The sequence below is a fragment of the Protopterus annectens genome, chromosome 4.part1 (assembly GCF_019279795.1).
Source record: "Protopterus annectens isolate FY-2018-M chromosome 4.part1, PAN1.0, whole genome shotgun sequence".
Classification (NCBI taxonomy): Eukaryota; Metazoa; Chordata; order Ceratodontiformes; family Protopteridae; genus Protopterus; species Protopterus annectens.
Genome location: NC_056734.1, coordinates 849,726,628 through 849,741,978, shown reverse-complemented (window position 1 = coordinate 849,741,978; position 15,351 = coordinate 849,726,628). Strand labels below are relative to the sequence as shown.

General features: G+C 46.4%; 1 protein-coding gene across 1 annotated transcript in view; it reads right to left on the bottom strand.

The window, feature by feature from the left end:
- CTC1 (CST telomere replication complex component 1) overlaps window positions 1–15,351 on the bottom strand; it is a 1,463,250-nt gene that overhangs the window by 987,770 nt on the left and 460,129 nt on the right. The gene's annotated exons all lie outside the window — the stretch shown is intronic.

The following is a 15,351-nucleotide window of genomic DNA, read 5'->3' as shown; positions in this document are numbered from 1 at the left end:
AGATTGATTTAAGTTCATCTGCAATGCCACTTTGGGTAAGAAAGACGGATTAGACCTTAGAGAAACTCTGTCTTTGTGGAAGATTAAGTAGGGAGGACGAATGCAGAGGGCATGAAGCTCAGATACTCTCCTGGCAGAAGTAATGGCGACCAGGAAGAGTGTCTTCCAAGAAAGAAATTTCAATGAACAGGTAGCCGCAGGTTCAATGGGGGGAAGAATCAAGGATGTTAAGATTAAATTTAGATCCCACTGTGGTGGGGGGGGTCTCTAATCAGAGGCTTAAGTAAAAATACACCTCTAAGGAATGCCTTGCAAAGTTTATGGGACATGATGTTGTGGTCCGACAAGCCGATATGAAAATTTGAAATGGCTGCCAACTGAACTTTTACTGTGGAGGAAGAAGATCCTGGGTGAAATATTTCGGCTAGGAAGTCCAAGACCGAATGAATCGAAGGAGTAAAGGGATCTATGTTCCTAGCTTTTGCCCAGAAGGAGAAACGTTGCCATTTGCTAGTGTAAATCCTTCTGGTGGAAGATTTAAGGGAAGCTACTATGATATCCCGGACGGGATTAGAAATCATAGGAAGCCTGGCTAGGGACGGAAGTAGAGCAACCAAGCAGTGAGGTTGAGAGAAGGTATGGATTGGTGCAGCTGCCCCGACTGGTGGGTCAGAAGATTTGGAACCGGGTCCAGATGCCATGGCTGTACCGAAAGATAATGATGCAGGAACGGAAACCATATCTGTCGAGGCCAATAAGGGGCAATGAGAATCATCTTGGCTCTCAAGGCGGTTGCTTTCTGAATTACCTGTGGTATTAGAGGAAAAGGAGGAAAAGCATAGAGAAGCCCCCGGGGCCAATCTTGGATTAGAGCGTCTCTGGGGGGATGGCCTGGAAGGGGGAAGAGGGAGAAGAAGTCGGGGCATTTGCTGTTTTGAGGTGTAGCAAAAAGATCGCAGCAAGGAAGGCCCCACGTCTGAAAAATCTTTTCCGTCACAGATTGTTTGAGAGACCACTCATGAGGCATGAGAATAGCTCTGCTCAACCTGTCCGCTATGATGTTGGACTTCCCGGGGATATGCGTTGCTATCAGAAACCGCTGAGAAGAGACTGCCAACTGCCAAAGTCTGAGTGCCTTTCGACACAGGGGATAGGACTTGGTTCCGCCCTGCTTGTTGATATACCACACTACGGTCATATTGTCCGTTTGGACTGCAATAGTCCCCAGGGGAAGAGAGTCGTGGAGGGCTTGCAACGTTAAAAGCACTGCTCTCATCTCCAGGACATTTATATGCAGGTGGCATTCGAAAGGTTGCCAAGTGCCATGGACCATCCTGCCCTGATAATGCCCCCCCCCCCTATCAGGGAGGCGTCCGATGTAACCATGGCGACCAGGGCGGGAGGAACAAAGGGTCTGCCCTGATGGATTTGAGGGGACAATATCCACCAGGTCAGATGCCTTTTGCAAATTGGAGTTATCATGATCCTGTGATGCATGGGAAGTCGTTGAAAGGACCATTGGGCGAACAACATCCACTGTAGGAGACGCATGTAAAAGCGGGCAAGGGGAAGAAGTGTTATGGCGGCCGCCATAAGACCCAATACTTTCAAGGCAAACCTGGCCTGAATTTTGTCGCTCTGGAGAAGCACATGGATGTGGTTTTGAATATCCAAGATCCTTTTATCTGTTAACTTTGCTGAAAGTTGTACGGTGTCCAAAGTGGCGCCTATAAAGGTAATAGATTGACAAGGCGACAAGGCAGATTTTTCGAAATTTATAGAGATCCCTAGCCCTCTGCAAATGTGAATGGTGTAATCTCTGCTTGGAGAAGTTGATGCCTGGTGGTGGCAGTGAGGAGCCAGTCGCCTAGATATGGAAACACCTGAAATCCTTGACGTCTCAGGTGAGCCGTAACCGCTGCCATACATTTGGTGAACACTCTGGGGGCTGTAGTGAGTCCAAATGGCAGGGCTCTGAATTGGAAGTGACTGGCCCCCAGCCGAAAGCGGAGAAACCTTCTGGAGCGCCTGTGAATTTTGATGTGATAGTACGCATCCTGAAGGTCCACCGAGCACATCCAATTGTCCTTGCCCAGAAAGGGTAGAATGGACTGAAGCGTGACCATCCGGAATCTTGTTTTCTTTACAAACTTGTTTAGTTTGCTGAGATCTAATATTGGCCTCCAGTCTCCTGTCTTTTTTGGTACTAAAAAGAACCTTGAGTAGATTCCTGATCCTATTTGGTCTGCTGGAACTGGCTGGATGGCTCTTTTTGCTAGCAGTTTTGATATCTCTAGTACTGCTAGTTCCCTTAGACCGGGTGGAACGTCTGGAAGGGTTTCCTTTTGCTGAATTGGGGTTTGGATAAAGGGAATTTTGTAACCCTCCGATATGATCGACTGTACCCATTTGTCTTGAGAAAGGGAAAGCCAGGCTTTTGGGTACAGCGATAATCTTCCCCCGACTGCCTCCGAAGGTGGACAATCGGGCAACATCTCAGGGATGCTGGAAGGGTTTGTCAGAGGGAGGCTCCCTGCTACCCTGTTTCTGCGGACCCCCTCTGCCCCTAGGGCGGCGTCTGTGGTTGTTACCCCCCTCTGCCTCTGGGGGTAAACTGACCTCGTGCATCAGGCGTGACTCCTTGAGATTTGCGGAACCACATTTTCCCTCCCTTCTGACCTTTTGGGTAAGGTCTTGAAGGGGTGGAGAAACGGACTCCTACGGCAGAAAGAGTCTTGCCATCTTGTTTGCATCTAGTCAAGGTGTCTTTCACTTGAGGTCCGAACAAGGTCGAACCATCAAAAGGAGAGTTTATGAAGGACACCTTGAAGGGGTCTGCAAAATTACAAAGCCGCATCCAGGAGTGACGCCTTAAAGCCACTCCTGTGCCTGCGGCCCTACTCGCTCCATCGGCTGCATATGAAATGAGACGCATGGAGGAGTTAACAATAGAGTTCAGTGTTCCTAGCTGTGAGTTCATTTTATCCTGGGACCCAGCAGCTGACGGATCCTGTAAAACTTCTCCCAACTCTTTAAGAACATCTCTTTGAAGGCGGGTGAAGTGACACAAGTAGTTCAGCGACCGCATGGCAAAGGTCGCTGAAGAAAATATCCGCTTGCCGTACCTATCCATAGTCCTGGAATCCTTGTTAGGAGGATGGACAGGTACTGAAGGATCAGCTAGTTCCTTCTTGGTGGCTGCAGCCACCACCATGGCATGAACCGGGACACCTTTTGTCAAAAATTGCCTATCAGGTGGGACCGTGATGAATTTAGAAGGCCTCCGAGGAGTGGGTTCCACCAAATCCGGGGCCATCCACACCTTCCGAGCCACTACGTCCATAAGAGGGTCAAAAAGCGGAGACACCCAGGAGGTGGCGGATCGAGAACCGAACGCCTCCAGGTATACAGACTCGTCCTCGGAAGGATTAAGGGAAAGCCAGTTCCCCCTCTGCTTAAGGAGTTCAAGGATGTCTGAGAAAGAGACATCCTCATAGGGGGACCTTGGGGATCCCTCCGACTCATCCAAGTCAGTATCGGATGTAATAGACTCGGGGGAGTCTAGATGTTTCCTCTTACATGTCCTCTTACGCGGTGGCTCACCTGATGGGTCAGGAGAAGCCTCGGAAGAGGAAGATATTCCCAGTGGGGAAACCTGAGGCGCTGGATCTCTGGGTCCGGGAGCAAGAGAGTGGAAAGAGATGTCAGCAGGCACTGTAGTGGGAGGAGCTGATGGAACTGACCGTTGACTACGCCCTGGGGCTAGTACACTATCACCTCGAAGGCTCCCGCTCCAAAGAGATAGGAACCCCAGGCCGCACCGACAGGGACGGCTCCGAGGCTGATGTCGGGGCTGAGCTCACCAGTGCCGAAGCTCCGAGAGGGAGAACGGGGTCAAACAAGGGTCCGATGCCACTCGCCCCCTCGGAGCAGACGAGAGAGACCGGACGCCCGGATCCCTCCAACGAAGGCATCAAGGAGGAGATCGGAACAGAGGACGACGGAGCCGAACGGGGAGGTATCGAAGCCACAACAGTCACGGCTCCGAGCTCTGAAGGAGAGTCGAAGGAGGAATATTAGGTGGATGTGTAATAGCTACCGTCTGATGAGACGGGCTATGGAGCATTTGGGCCAATGCCTGAGACTTTAATAGCCTACTCACCACTCTCTCAAGGTCGTGGTCAGACAGCCTGGATGACCGAGAAGACCAGCTCCGATGGCTCCGCTCCGAGAGCAGGGGTGATCTCGGAGCCGAATGGATAGACTCCAACGAAGGGGATCTTGATCTCTTTCTGGGGGTGGGTGGAGCAGAAGGAGCCGAGGATACGTCGGCTCCAGTCGGAGCCGACAGTGAGTGCATAAATTTAGTGGTATCGGCGCCGGGTGGAGCCGATACTGTAATCTGTGATACAGAAGGATCGGCTCCGGCCGGAGCCGATCTCGTCACAGAAGGCGAACCAGTAGTCGATGGCTTGGGACTTGGAGCCAAAGGCTTTGCTGGTTTTGAGGGCTTCCCCGGAGCAGACTTAGTCGGGGAGCTCTCAGGCTTTAATAAGTCCCCTCAGTATTAGTTTATTTCTGCGCTCCTGCAGGACTCTTGGGCTGAAGGCGTGGCAGACAGAACAAGAGTCCTGCAGGTGCAGAGGTCCCAGGCAGTAAACACAAGAAGTGTGACAGTCTGTCAGAGACATTTTCTGACAGCACGAGTCACACTTCTTGAAGCCTGAGACCTTTGTGTCCTTCGACATAACGGTGTCGAGGGAGCACCAAGTACCAAAAACACACACACACACACACACACACACACACAAAAACACCCAATCCAAATAAAAAAATGAAACAGGGATACAAACACACCCAAACACCACACAGAATCCCTGACAAAAAATTAGGAAAGGGGGAGGCTTAAGGCCTAACTTAGGGGAAGGGATAAATAACTGTGGATAAGGGGAACCACTAACGAGAGATAGGGTTAAAAATCTAACCATTAACAGTTAAGACAATAACAGAAGTGGACTAAAAAACGAAAGGGAGTGACTAAAATTCTGAAAAATTGAAACTTACCAGGAGCCGGTAAAAATGCACCTCGCAAGCGAAAGCGGCAAATGAGATCTGGGTAGTTATCGCCGTGCATCATGGGATATAGGGTTGCCTCGAGCCAGTAAAATTAGCTCTCGAGCTTTAGTAAGTGGCCGTGTCGGAGCCGAGGAACGGCTCCGAACCCATCCAGCAAGAATGAAGGCGAGATTGACAACTTAACATCTGCTATTATATCAATATTGTTTAAAATTGTACTTGTTTAAAAATGTACTACTGGAGCTTCTCTCCACTGAAAATGGGCCACAAGCCCAGTTGGACAAACTCGGTTAACAAATGTCAAAAAATAAATAAATAAATAAATAAATAAAATAAAATAAATTGCAGAGGGGGAGCGAACCTCTTGGGATGTACTGGCGTGGCTCGTCCCCCTCTGACCTGATAGGGGAGTCGGAGCCGTACCTCCAGGAGCCGAGATGCCGAGAGGGATGCTCCACTCCAAAGTGCTCAGACCAGATAGCACCCCCTCGGATCCAACCCCAAGGTTACGGCTCCAACAGCCTGGATCCGATCCTGTCGGATCCGACAAGCTCAAGGCAATGGCCAGCATCGAGGTACGTGGTACTGTCGGCATCAACCCCTCGACCTCGGATCCAAGAACTCTGAAACCACCGGTCGGATTGGAGAAGGAGTTACTGGTGAGAACCAAGGTTGCAAGGAGCCTCCTCCGAAGAGAAAGGGCACCCGGCAAGACCCCCATCTGGGTCTGGGTGTGGATTAATCTCCACGTCATCTTGTCCATCTCCACTTCACTTAAACTTCTGGTGGAGCGGGAGGACACCATCGAAACTGGATAAGAGAGCTGGTGGGGAGAAGTGCTTACTGGGGATTGGCTACAAGTCTCCTTAGGCTCTGGGCAGAACCTGGGGGAGCAAAGGCAAAGAGACCCAGGCCTAGTCGCTGGCCTGATTTTCGGTGGCAGAACCACCTCCAATGAGCTGTCGGGGGAACGGTCCTTCTTTGGCTTGCCCCCTTCCCCGGCCTGGTGGGAGTTTGAGTCCCAGGGGCCGGGGAGGAGGAAGTAGAAGCAACAGACGCTGCTATCCCTGCTGGAGAGGAAGAGACGGTAGTCCCTGAAGAGGGGTAGTAATCCCTTCAGTGTCAGTTTGTCCTGCCTGTCTAAGTGCTCTGGGGTTGAAACCAGCACAAACAAGACAGGGGGACTTGAGGTGATCTGCATCAAGGCAAACCACGCACAGAGTGTGGCCATCCGCCAGGGACAGCTTATGGCCACACTCTGTGCATTTCCTAAATCCTGCCTTAGGGGCTTCAGCCATACCCACACAGGGCCAAAAGACACACAGACAGACACACAGACAGACACACACAGACAGACACACACACACAGATATGCTCTCAGACAGAAGAAGGAGAGGAGAGAACCATTCTTTTTTTTTTTTTTTTTTTTTTTTTTTGATATCCGACGCAGACACGAATGAAAATAAAGGATGTCAGAAAGAAAAAGTATGAAGCCAGAGAAAGAAAACCCAGAGAAAAGTTCACTTACGTGACCCACTAACTGGAGCTCAAAAACCATGCTTGTAATCTCTATGGTAGCAAACGAGATCTGAAGGGAGACGGGGCATTATGGGTAAGGGGTAGAGTCTGGAGCTCAGATCTATAGCTGGAAAATGTGGCTGTGTCGGATCCGATGTGGATCCGAAAACTCACAGGTTGAAGATTAAATGAAGTAAACTACTTCAGATACAATATTTGGTGAGGTCGATATGGAGCAATGAGGATGACCTCGCTCTTCCACCTGGAAGCTTTCTGAAGGAATTTGGGAATTAAGGGAATGGGAGGTACACATACAGGAGACCGGGGGGGGGGGGCAATCGTGGAGTACAGCATCCCTTGGAGATTCCCCCTCTGGGGGATTAAGGCAAAGTAGCTACTGCACTTGTTTTTCGGGGGGGGGGTGAATAAATTGCAGCAAGGTTGGCTCCAGTGACAGAATATCTTGTCTTCAGCTTTCGTGTTGAGGGACCATTCGCGGGGTAGAAGAATGCAACTGCTCAATTTGTCTGCTATCACACTGGATTTCCCCAGAATATGCATTGCTAAGAGAAAGAGGTTGTAAGAGATTGCCCACTGCCATACCCTGAGAGCTTCTCAACACAACTGGTAGGATTTGGTTCCTCCTTGTTTGTTGATGTACCAGAACACTGACGTGTTGTCGGCTTGTATCACAATGGTCCCTAAGGGGATAGCACTTTGGAATGCTTGCAATGCTAACAGCACTGCTCTCCTCTCTAGGACATTTATATGCAATCTGGCCTCCTTGGGGGACAAGGTGCCTTGGACAGTCTTCCCCAAATAATGCTTCCTCACACCCTAACTGGGAAGAGTTCCTTATCACTATGGCGTTGTGTTGGGTGGAATGAATGGATGGCCTAGAAGAACTTAATCTGAATGAATCCACCATTCCAGGTGCCTCTCACATGTCTCAGTGATTCTCATCTGGTAAGACACAGACCGATCAAAAACTGACCAGTGTGTGGCTAACATCCACTGAAGAATTCTCATGTAAAATCTGGCTAGTGTCACTAATGTTATGGCTGCCGCCATAGATTAGATCCTACGGCTTGAAGGACCAGATGGGCTGAAATCATGGTGTTGCCGATTATCTTTTTGACTTGTAACCTTATTGTGTGGACTCTCGATAGTGGCAGGGATGCAATGGTAGCTTTTGTATTGAGAATTGCTCCTATAAACTCTAGTCTCTGGGTAGGTTGTAGATGAGATTTCTCATAGTTTATGGTTATCCCCAGAAGAGAACAAGTCTGGAGAACTTGGTCCTTTGCCAATATGAGTTGATACCTGTTGGAGTGGATATGAGGTGGTCATCTAAGTATGGAAACACTCAGAATCCCTGCAGTCTGAGATGAGCTGCTACTACTGCCATGCATATGGTAAACCCCCTGGAAGTGTGATGAGCCAAAACAGCAGTATTCTTAACTGGTAATGACTGGCTCCTAGCTGGAAGTGTAAATACCTTCTGGACCATCTGGTCATCGTTATATGATAGTACACATCCTGAAGGTCTGTTGGGCACATTCAGTCATCCTTGCCCAGAAAAAGGAGAATGGAATGAACTGTGACCATCCAAAACTTAGTTCTTTGAACTGTTTATTTGGTGAGATCCAAAATTGTTCTCCAGTCCCCTGTCTTCTTTGGCACTAAAAAGAACCTCAAGTAAGTTCCGGATTCTGTGTGATCTGGAGGGGACACCTTTGATGACTTTTTTCTAGCAGCTTTTGTATTTGAACCACTGCTTGTTCCCTCTGACTGGATGGAACATAGAGGATTTTTCTTGAGATTGAAGGTGGAGGGAAAAGGGTATTATTTATCCTCTGGAAATAATCCTCTGCACCCTCTTTTGTTATATCTAGCCACGCTCTCTGGTGCAGGGATAATCATCCCCAACTGCCTCCAGAGGTGGGCAATACGGCCTCCTTCCAGGAGTGCTGGAAGGGTTTGTCAAAGAACGAATCTCTGGAACTCTGATTCTGCAGGCAACTTCTGCCACATGGGTGGCGACATCCATTCGAGTTCCCTCCTCTGCCTCTAGGGGAACATCCTCAATTGTGTTTTGGAAAGAACCTTAAGAGTTTTTGAACCACATTTTCCAGCCACCTCACCGATTTCTGGAAAAGATACGTTGAGGTGTCAAAAAACACACCCACAGCAGACAGGGTCTTTCCAACCTTTTCATACCTGGAGAGTGTGTCCTTTACCTTGGGACCAAATAAGGATGTTCTGTCAAAGGCAGTACTGACTAAATAAGACTTGAAGGGCTCTGCAAAGTCACAAAGGCACATCCAGGCAGAAGACCTCTTCAGAAGGTGACTTTGGGGGCCCATCACCCTCATCGAAATCTGTGTCTTCAGTAATGGACTCCTCTGGAGAGTCTAAATGCTCCCTCTTGCAAGTCTTCTTCTTAGGGACCTCTTCAGTGGGATGCTCTGGATAGGTATCAGAAGAAATACTTAGCATTCCCTGTGGGGAAGCCTGGGGTCTTGGTACTGAGTGTCCATTTGGAAAGATCTGGTGAGACTCTGAATGCTGAGACATCAGGATCAGTGATCTAGGATGTCGGGGGGAGGGGGTAGATCCATCTGTTCTGTCAAAGCAGAGAACACTCTCTTCATAGCCTTGAAGGCAGATCACCCTGGAGAAGGAGAAGGTAATCTTCTGGATCTCAACCACAAAGGGGATGTGGTACTGGAGTGGACCTCCTGACCCAGAGGGGTAGGAGCTGAAGAGACATCCATTTGTCCCTGTGCAGAGAGAGAATTTTTCTTACCACTCTTTCCATGTCTTCTTCAGTAAGACTTCTGGAGGAATGAGTTGACAGGACTGAAGGAGATTCTGGTCTTTCCAAAAAGGGAAGGGTACCCGAGAGAGTACAGGATCCAGAGAGGGTGAATACCTCGTCCTAGGTAAAGGGCCCAATTTAGCTGGACTGGACAAATTCGGATCAGAGCATCACTGCATGTGATCTGAAGAAGTCGAATCAGTTGTTTTTTTGTTTCTTTGGATCCAAGGGGGTCGGATCTGATCATTTTAGTTTTATCGGATCCAAGGTTGAAATCAGAGCCATCTTTTATCTTTTTCTTGACGACACCGAAGCAGAAGAAGATGAGAATACCATCAGAGATGCTGCTGAAACCTTTTCTTTTGATTTGGGGAACCTGTCTCCAGAAATGGCCTCTCCAAAAGAAGAGGGAAGTAATCCCTTTAGAATCAACTTATTTTTATGTTCTATAAGGGTCCTGGGGTTAAAAGCATGGCAAAAAGAACAGTATTCTTACAAATGCAGAGGCCCTAAGCAAGATGCATAAGCTATACGCATCTGAATGAGGAATTTTTTATCCACATTTAGAACACTTCTTAAAATCAGTAGCCCCTTTCTCATAAATGACAACAACTTTAAAGACAACCACCAATGACAAGTCAACAAACAGTAAAGACAGACTAAAAACACACAAAAAAAAACAGGACAACTAATGAAAGTAAAAGTATGAATTCTTTTTCGGAAAAAAAGAGAAAGAGAAGAAATACTAACAACAGTAAGAAAGGACTACAACAGTGTAGTAGGAAGAGAGTTTCTAACAATAGTAACCAAGATTACCAAACAGGTAATAAAGCAGTCAGAGGAAAAAATTGTATTAAGTATAGAATGAACTACCAGAAGACAAGACAAGACAAAGGACAACGGAGTAAAAAGCTAACAAGAAAACAGAGTAACACAAGATTTTAGAAGACAAAGTTTTTTAAACACTTATGTAACTTAAGCTCGAAAAAGCCAAGAATCACGCCTTTCACTGGAAGTGGCAAATGAGATCTGAGGTAATTGGGGTTGGTGCATTGTGGCTTAAGGAGAAGCTCGAGAGTTCTAGGTTGCCATAAGTTTTAGCAACAGCCAAGCTGGATCCGAGGAATCGGATATGAACCCCATCAGTTGAGGACAGAATGAAAATTGACATCAGATACAAGCTTTTGTGGATAAGTAGGCTAAGCCCTATCAAAGAAGCTCACGGAGATACTGCAGTCCCATACGGATGTGCTAAAAGTGGATTCTGACTATACTTGCAGCACCAGAAGGAAAACCTTTTCAACTTAGCCTTGTAAGATTTTCTGGAAGTTGGCCTCCTAGCCTGTTATAGGACTTGTATCACCTCTTCAAAGAAGAGATGTCTTTGAGGGACTAAAATCCTATCATCCATAGGGTTAGGCTGAGGGATGGAAGATTTGGGTGGAGCAGCAATCCTTTTTGCTGAGTAATCAGGTCCAGCTGCAGAGGAATCCTCCTGTGATTTCCATTTGCTGGGTGAAATAACAGGGAGAACCAATGCATGACTTAGCTAAATGGAGCCAGTAAGAGAAGATTGATTGTTGTCTTTTGTGCCTTGAGAAGAATTTTTGGAGGAAGAGACATAGGAAGGAAGGCAAAGAGGAACTTTCCTGTCCACTGGAAGGAGAAAGCAACTATCTTTCTGGCTGTGGAACAAGGGTCCCTGATGCAGAACTGGGGGAAGTGATGGTTACTTGGTGAAGTAAAGAGGTCTATCTAAGGAGTGCCAGACTCAAGTCTGATGTTGTGGAAGACCTCTCTGTTCAAGATCCACTTGTGGGGGTCATCCAGGAAACAACTTAAACTATCTGGTAGCACAATGTCCTGAGAGGGGATGTATGTGGCTGTGAGGATGATTTTCATTTGTGTTACCAAATTCCATGCCTCCTGTGCTAACCTGCAAAGTTGGTAAAACCTGGTGCCTCCCTTTCTGTTCATGTACCACATGACTGAGGTGTTGTCAGTGTGCAAAAAGAATAGTCGTGGTCTTCAAAGGTGGAAAAAAATGTGAAAAGCTTGCAGAAGAACCCTCATTTCTTGCAGGTTGATGTGTTCTTTCAGGAAATGGGGTTGCCATTTTCCCTGCACTTGGTGTAATCCTGTCTATGCCTCCCAACCCCATCTGAGGCATCTATGTGAACCTGCTGAAGAGAATGACGTGTGATAAGTAATCCTGGGTTGAGGATGACCAGTCCTTTTCACCACATAAGTTCCTTCTTGAGACAAGGAAAAAGGGGAATCAGGGTGTCCAGCAGGTGGCAGTGCTGGGACCACACAGATTTCAGGTACCGCTGGATTTTCCTCAGGTGGAGTCTGGCCAGTAGGAGAACAGGGATGGTCGCTGCTATGAATCTCAAAGTCCTTAGCATCTCCCTTGCAGAGCAAAAGGTTACAGGGGAGAGGTCCTGGAAGTAACTGGATAGGCTGAGAAGCTTTTTCTAGGGCAGGAAGGCATGGATGTTCTTTGTGTCCAGCCTCCTTCCTAGAAACACCAGGTCTGTGTAGGAACCATGTGTAATTTTTTTGTAGTTTATAGTGAAACTTAGACCTGTCAGAAGATGCTGGGTGAATTGAACATGCTAAAATCTCTGGGGAAAGAGCCTGGATTAGAAGGTTGTCCAGGTAGGGGAAAATCAGGATTGTTTGACTGCGGCAAAAAGCTACTGCAGGTGCCAGGCACTTTGTGAACACTCTTGAGGCTCTGGAAATAACAAAAGACAGAGCAATAATCTAAAAATGTGAGGAGCCAGAAAAAAAAAAAAACAGAGGATTCTCCTGCAAGAGGGACAAATCGTAATGTGAAGGTAGGCATCCTTGAGATCTAATGACACTAACAAAGCCTGTGGGAAGATGAAACTTAGACGAGTCTGAAGATAAGAGTATTTTAAAAGATGTTACAAGATAAGAGTATTTTAAAAGATGTTACCTTCAGGTAAGTGTTCAGGATGGACAGGTCTAGGTAAGTCTCCACTTTCCTTCTTTTATTAGGAATAGAAAAATCTTGAACTAAAACCCTTTTCACATGAATTCTTTTGGGACTTGTTCAAAGGTACCATGAACTAATGGGAGACAGAAGGGATATTTGGTTTTGAGGAGGTTGTGGCATGCCTCTCAGAGGGGGGGATGTTTTCCCTGAACATGGTACAGCCATCCCTGTTGATGGAGAGTAACCACTTTTCTGTGGTAATAACTTTTCACCTGGCCAGGGCCAATGAAAACCTTTGAGAAAGAGGGGTAATGGGGCTGGGGAGAGAGGGAGGGATGCTGCACAGGTGGTCACAGATTTTTGCCTCCAAAGAGTGGCCTCCGAGCTGCAGGTTCTCTTTGGGATTTTTCAAAGTATCTTTTCCTGGGTGTTTTCCTTTGGTTTTGGACAGTCTTTGGGTTTCTTCTAATAAAGGAGGCAGATTTACCTGGGTAGTTCCTGTGGTACCTAGGAACTAAAGAAAGTAGGATCTGTCTGCAGTTTTTCATGGTCTTACCTTAGTTTTGGAGAGTTTTGAACCAAATGACCACTTGACAGCCAAACAGTAATTTTTTGTCAAATGTCAAATACAGATTTTTTGATTTAAAAGCCTCATGTATAGGCTGACTGCAAAGGCATGTAGATCTGTGAATAATGGATCCCGTGGTAGCTTCCCTAGAAGAAGGATCCAAAGCACTGCAACTGCATTTAATGCTGTGTCTGACAAAATGAGTGGCCTGTGAAAGCAAGCTCTGCATTTGTTGCTTAGAGCCTGCTGTAGGGGAATCCAGCATAACTTTGTTTAAGGAGTTACAAACAGAAATCAATTACCTTCTCATTTGAGTCTGGCAATTAATTACCCTACAGGCAAGGGTAGAAGAGGTGTAAGCTTTCTTCCTCATCTTTCCATAGCCCTACTATCTTTATCAGTAGGTAGGGTGTTAGCACTGGGCAAAAGCTTGAAGGGCTTATCTGGAGAGAGAGATACTGCAGAAGGGTCTGCAATGGGGATCTTATATAGATATTAAAGGTAATCAATGACCTCATGAAACTTGTTGGGCGCTGGTGTTTGAAAATCAGGTGCAGAAGAGGTTGACTGAAAGGCATCCTGGAAAGCCTCAAGGACAGGTGAGACTGGAAAAGGGACAAAGGTACCCATATCCAAGAGGGTGTAATACCTCTTCTGCAAATCATAGTTCTGTGTGGATTGTCAATCAAAGTGTTTCATCATATTCGGTATAGTGTCTCCAAAAGAAGCCTTCTCTATAGGGGAATCAGGTGAGGGAGTCTCCCTCATCAGAAGAGATTTGCCCTGCAGAATGTAGCTGAGAGGAATAGTCCAGAGAATGTTCAAAGTCACAATCCTGCTCCTTATCAGAGGGAGAGGAAACTACGGTAGGTTTAAGGATAGTGGCCTGTGGCTTTGGAGACCTGAAGGAGGGAGGTAAAGACATAATAGCTTTGAAAAACCATTGCAAGAAGTCCATCCACTCCTTCTCTACAGCTGCAGAGGGGAGGCCACATGCGTCTGTCTTCTGTGTTTTCTTTTTTTAGGTGTGACGTCTACCCAGATGAGACGCTGAGGTTCAGAACCATGTCTGAACTTTATTAGAGAACCCGGGATTTCTTCTCTAACTAGAATTTGAAGGATGTCATGCAGTCCTTCTGAAACTATGACACGGGATTCCTCAGACATACTGGCAAGTCTGCAATGCCTCAGGACCCATACCAGACTTTGATCGGGTCTTGGTAGCGGGCAACTGAGAAGCAGCCTGATGTACCTCTGATTCTGAAACCTCAGTGGGTACATCAGAGTCAGAAACATTGGACGCCGGATCTGTTTGAGGCTTGTTAATTTTGTTTTCCTTTGGCAGCAGAAGGATGTCCAATGAAGCGGAGTCAGCCATCTTTGATTGGGGCAAAGAGTTTAAGGCGCTGAGTTACGAGAAAGATGTTGACAGCAAAAAGCCTAGACCTAAGGGTTTTTGGAATGAATGATTGACAGACAGAGCAAGATTTATGATCACATTCCGGATCACGGGGAAAAAAGACACTTGGTATGCAAGCCTTTGTATGAAATCTACCTACCACACTCGCATGCAGCCCTCCAAGCTCAGACTGACAGTTTGTTCCATAGTCAGGCTGAAAACTGTGCCTCTTTCCTGGGGTAAACAAGTAGCAAAAGATGGTAATAATTTAAAGTATTTTAAAAGTAATTTTTATTCACAGAAAAACAAAGTAAAAAATCACTTTAGCACACTTTGCCAGCTGCAAAAAGTAAAATAAGCACAATTTCTCCACAGAAACAAAATGTTTCTTTAAATACTTTAAACAGACCGGAAGAAAGAGCGCTCTTGTTTAAAAGTACAGTACAGTCTCGTGACAGTCCATTAAAATACAAACTCCTAGCTTTAAAATAACTTTCCTCAACAGGAACGTGCAATATTTAAAAATCATTTTTTCACCCTCAAAGGGAGAACGCAAGCTGACAGTCAATCCTCAAAATTCTCAGAGAAGCATATTCTTCGGTGACAGAAAAGCTCTGCAGAATTTCTCATACATGAAATGCATATCCTTTTGAAAACTGTTGGTTGATCCATGAGGTACAGAGCATGTAAGCATGCACACAACACATGCACAACACAATCACTAAACTAACTAGCCCTGGGAAATGAAAAAAAGAATTAAAATACTAAATACAGCTAAAATGAGAATAGATAGGACTCACTAAATCTGAAGTATCAGTGGAAAGGTTGTCAGTTTCCCCTCGTTCTTCTTTCAGTTGATATGTATGCATCTTTCAGTTGTTCAGTAGACAATTAAGTTGCTATGTATTGACTTTTTGCTTAAGCATAACACACAGCTCTACAGTTGTTAATATCTATTACTTTATGTTAATTTGCACACATTTTTTTGTTTTCTTCTTGCTCTT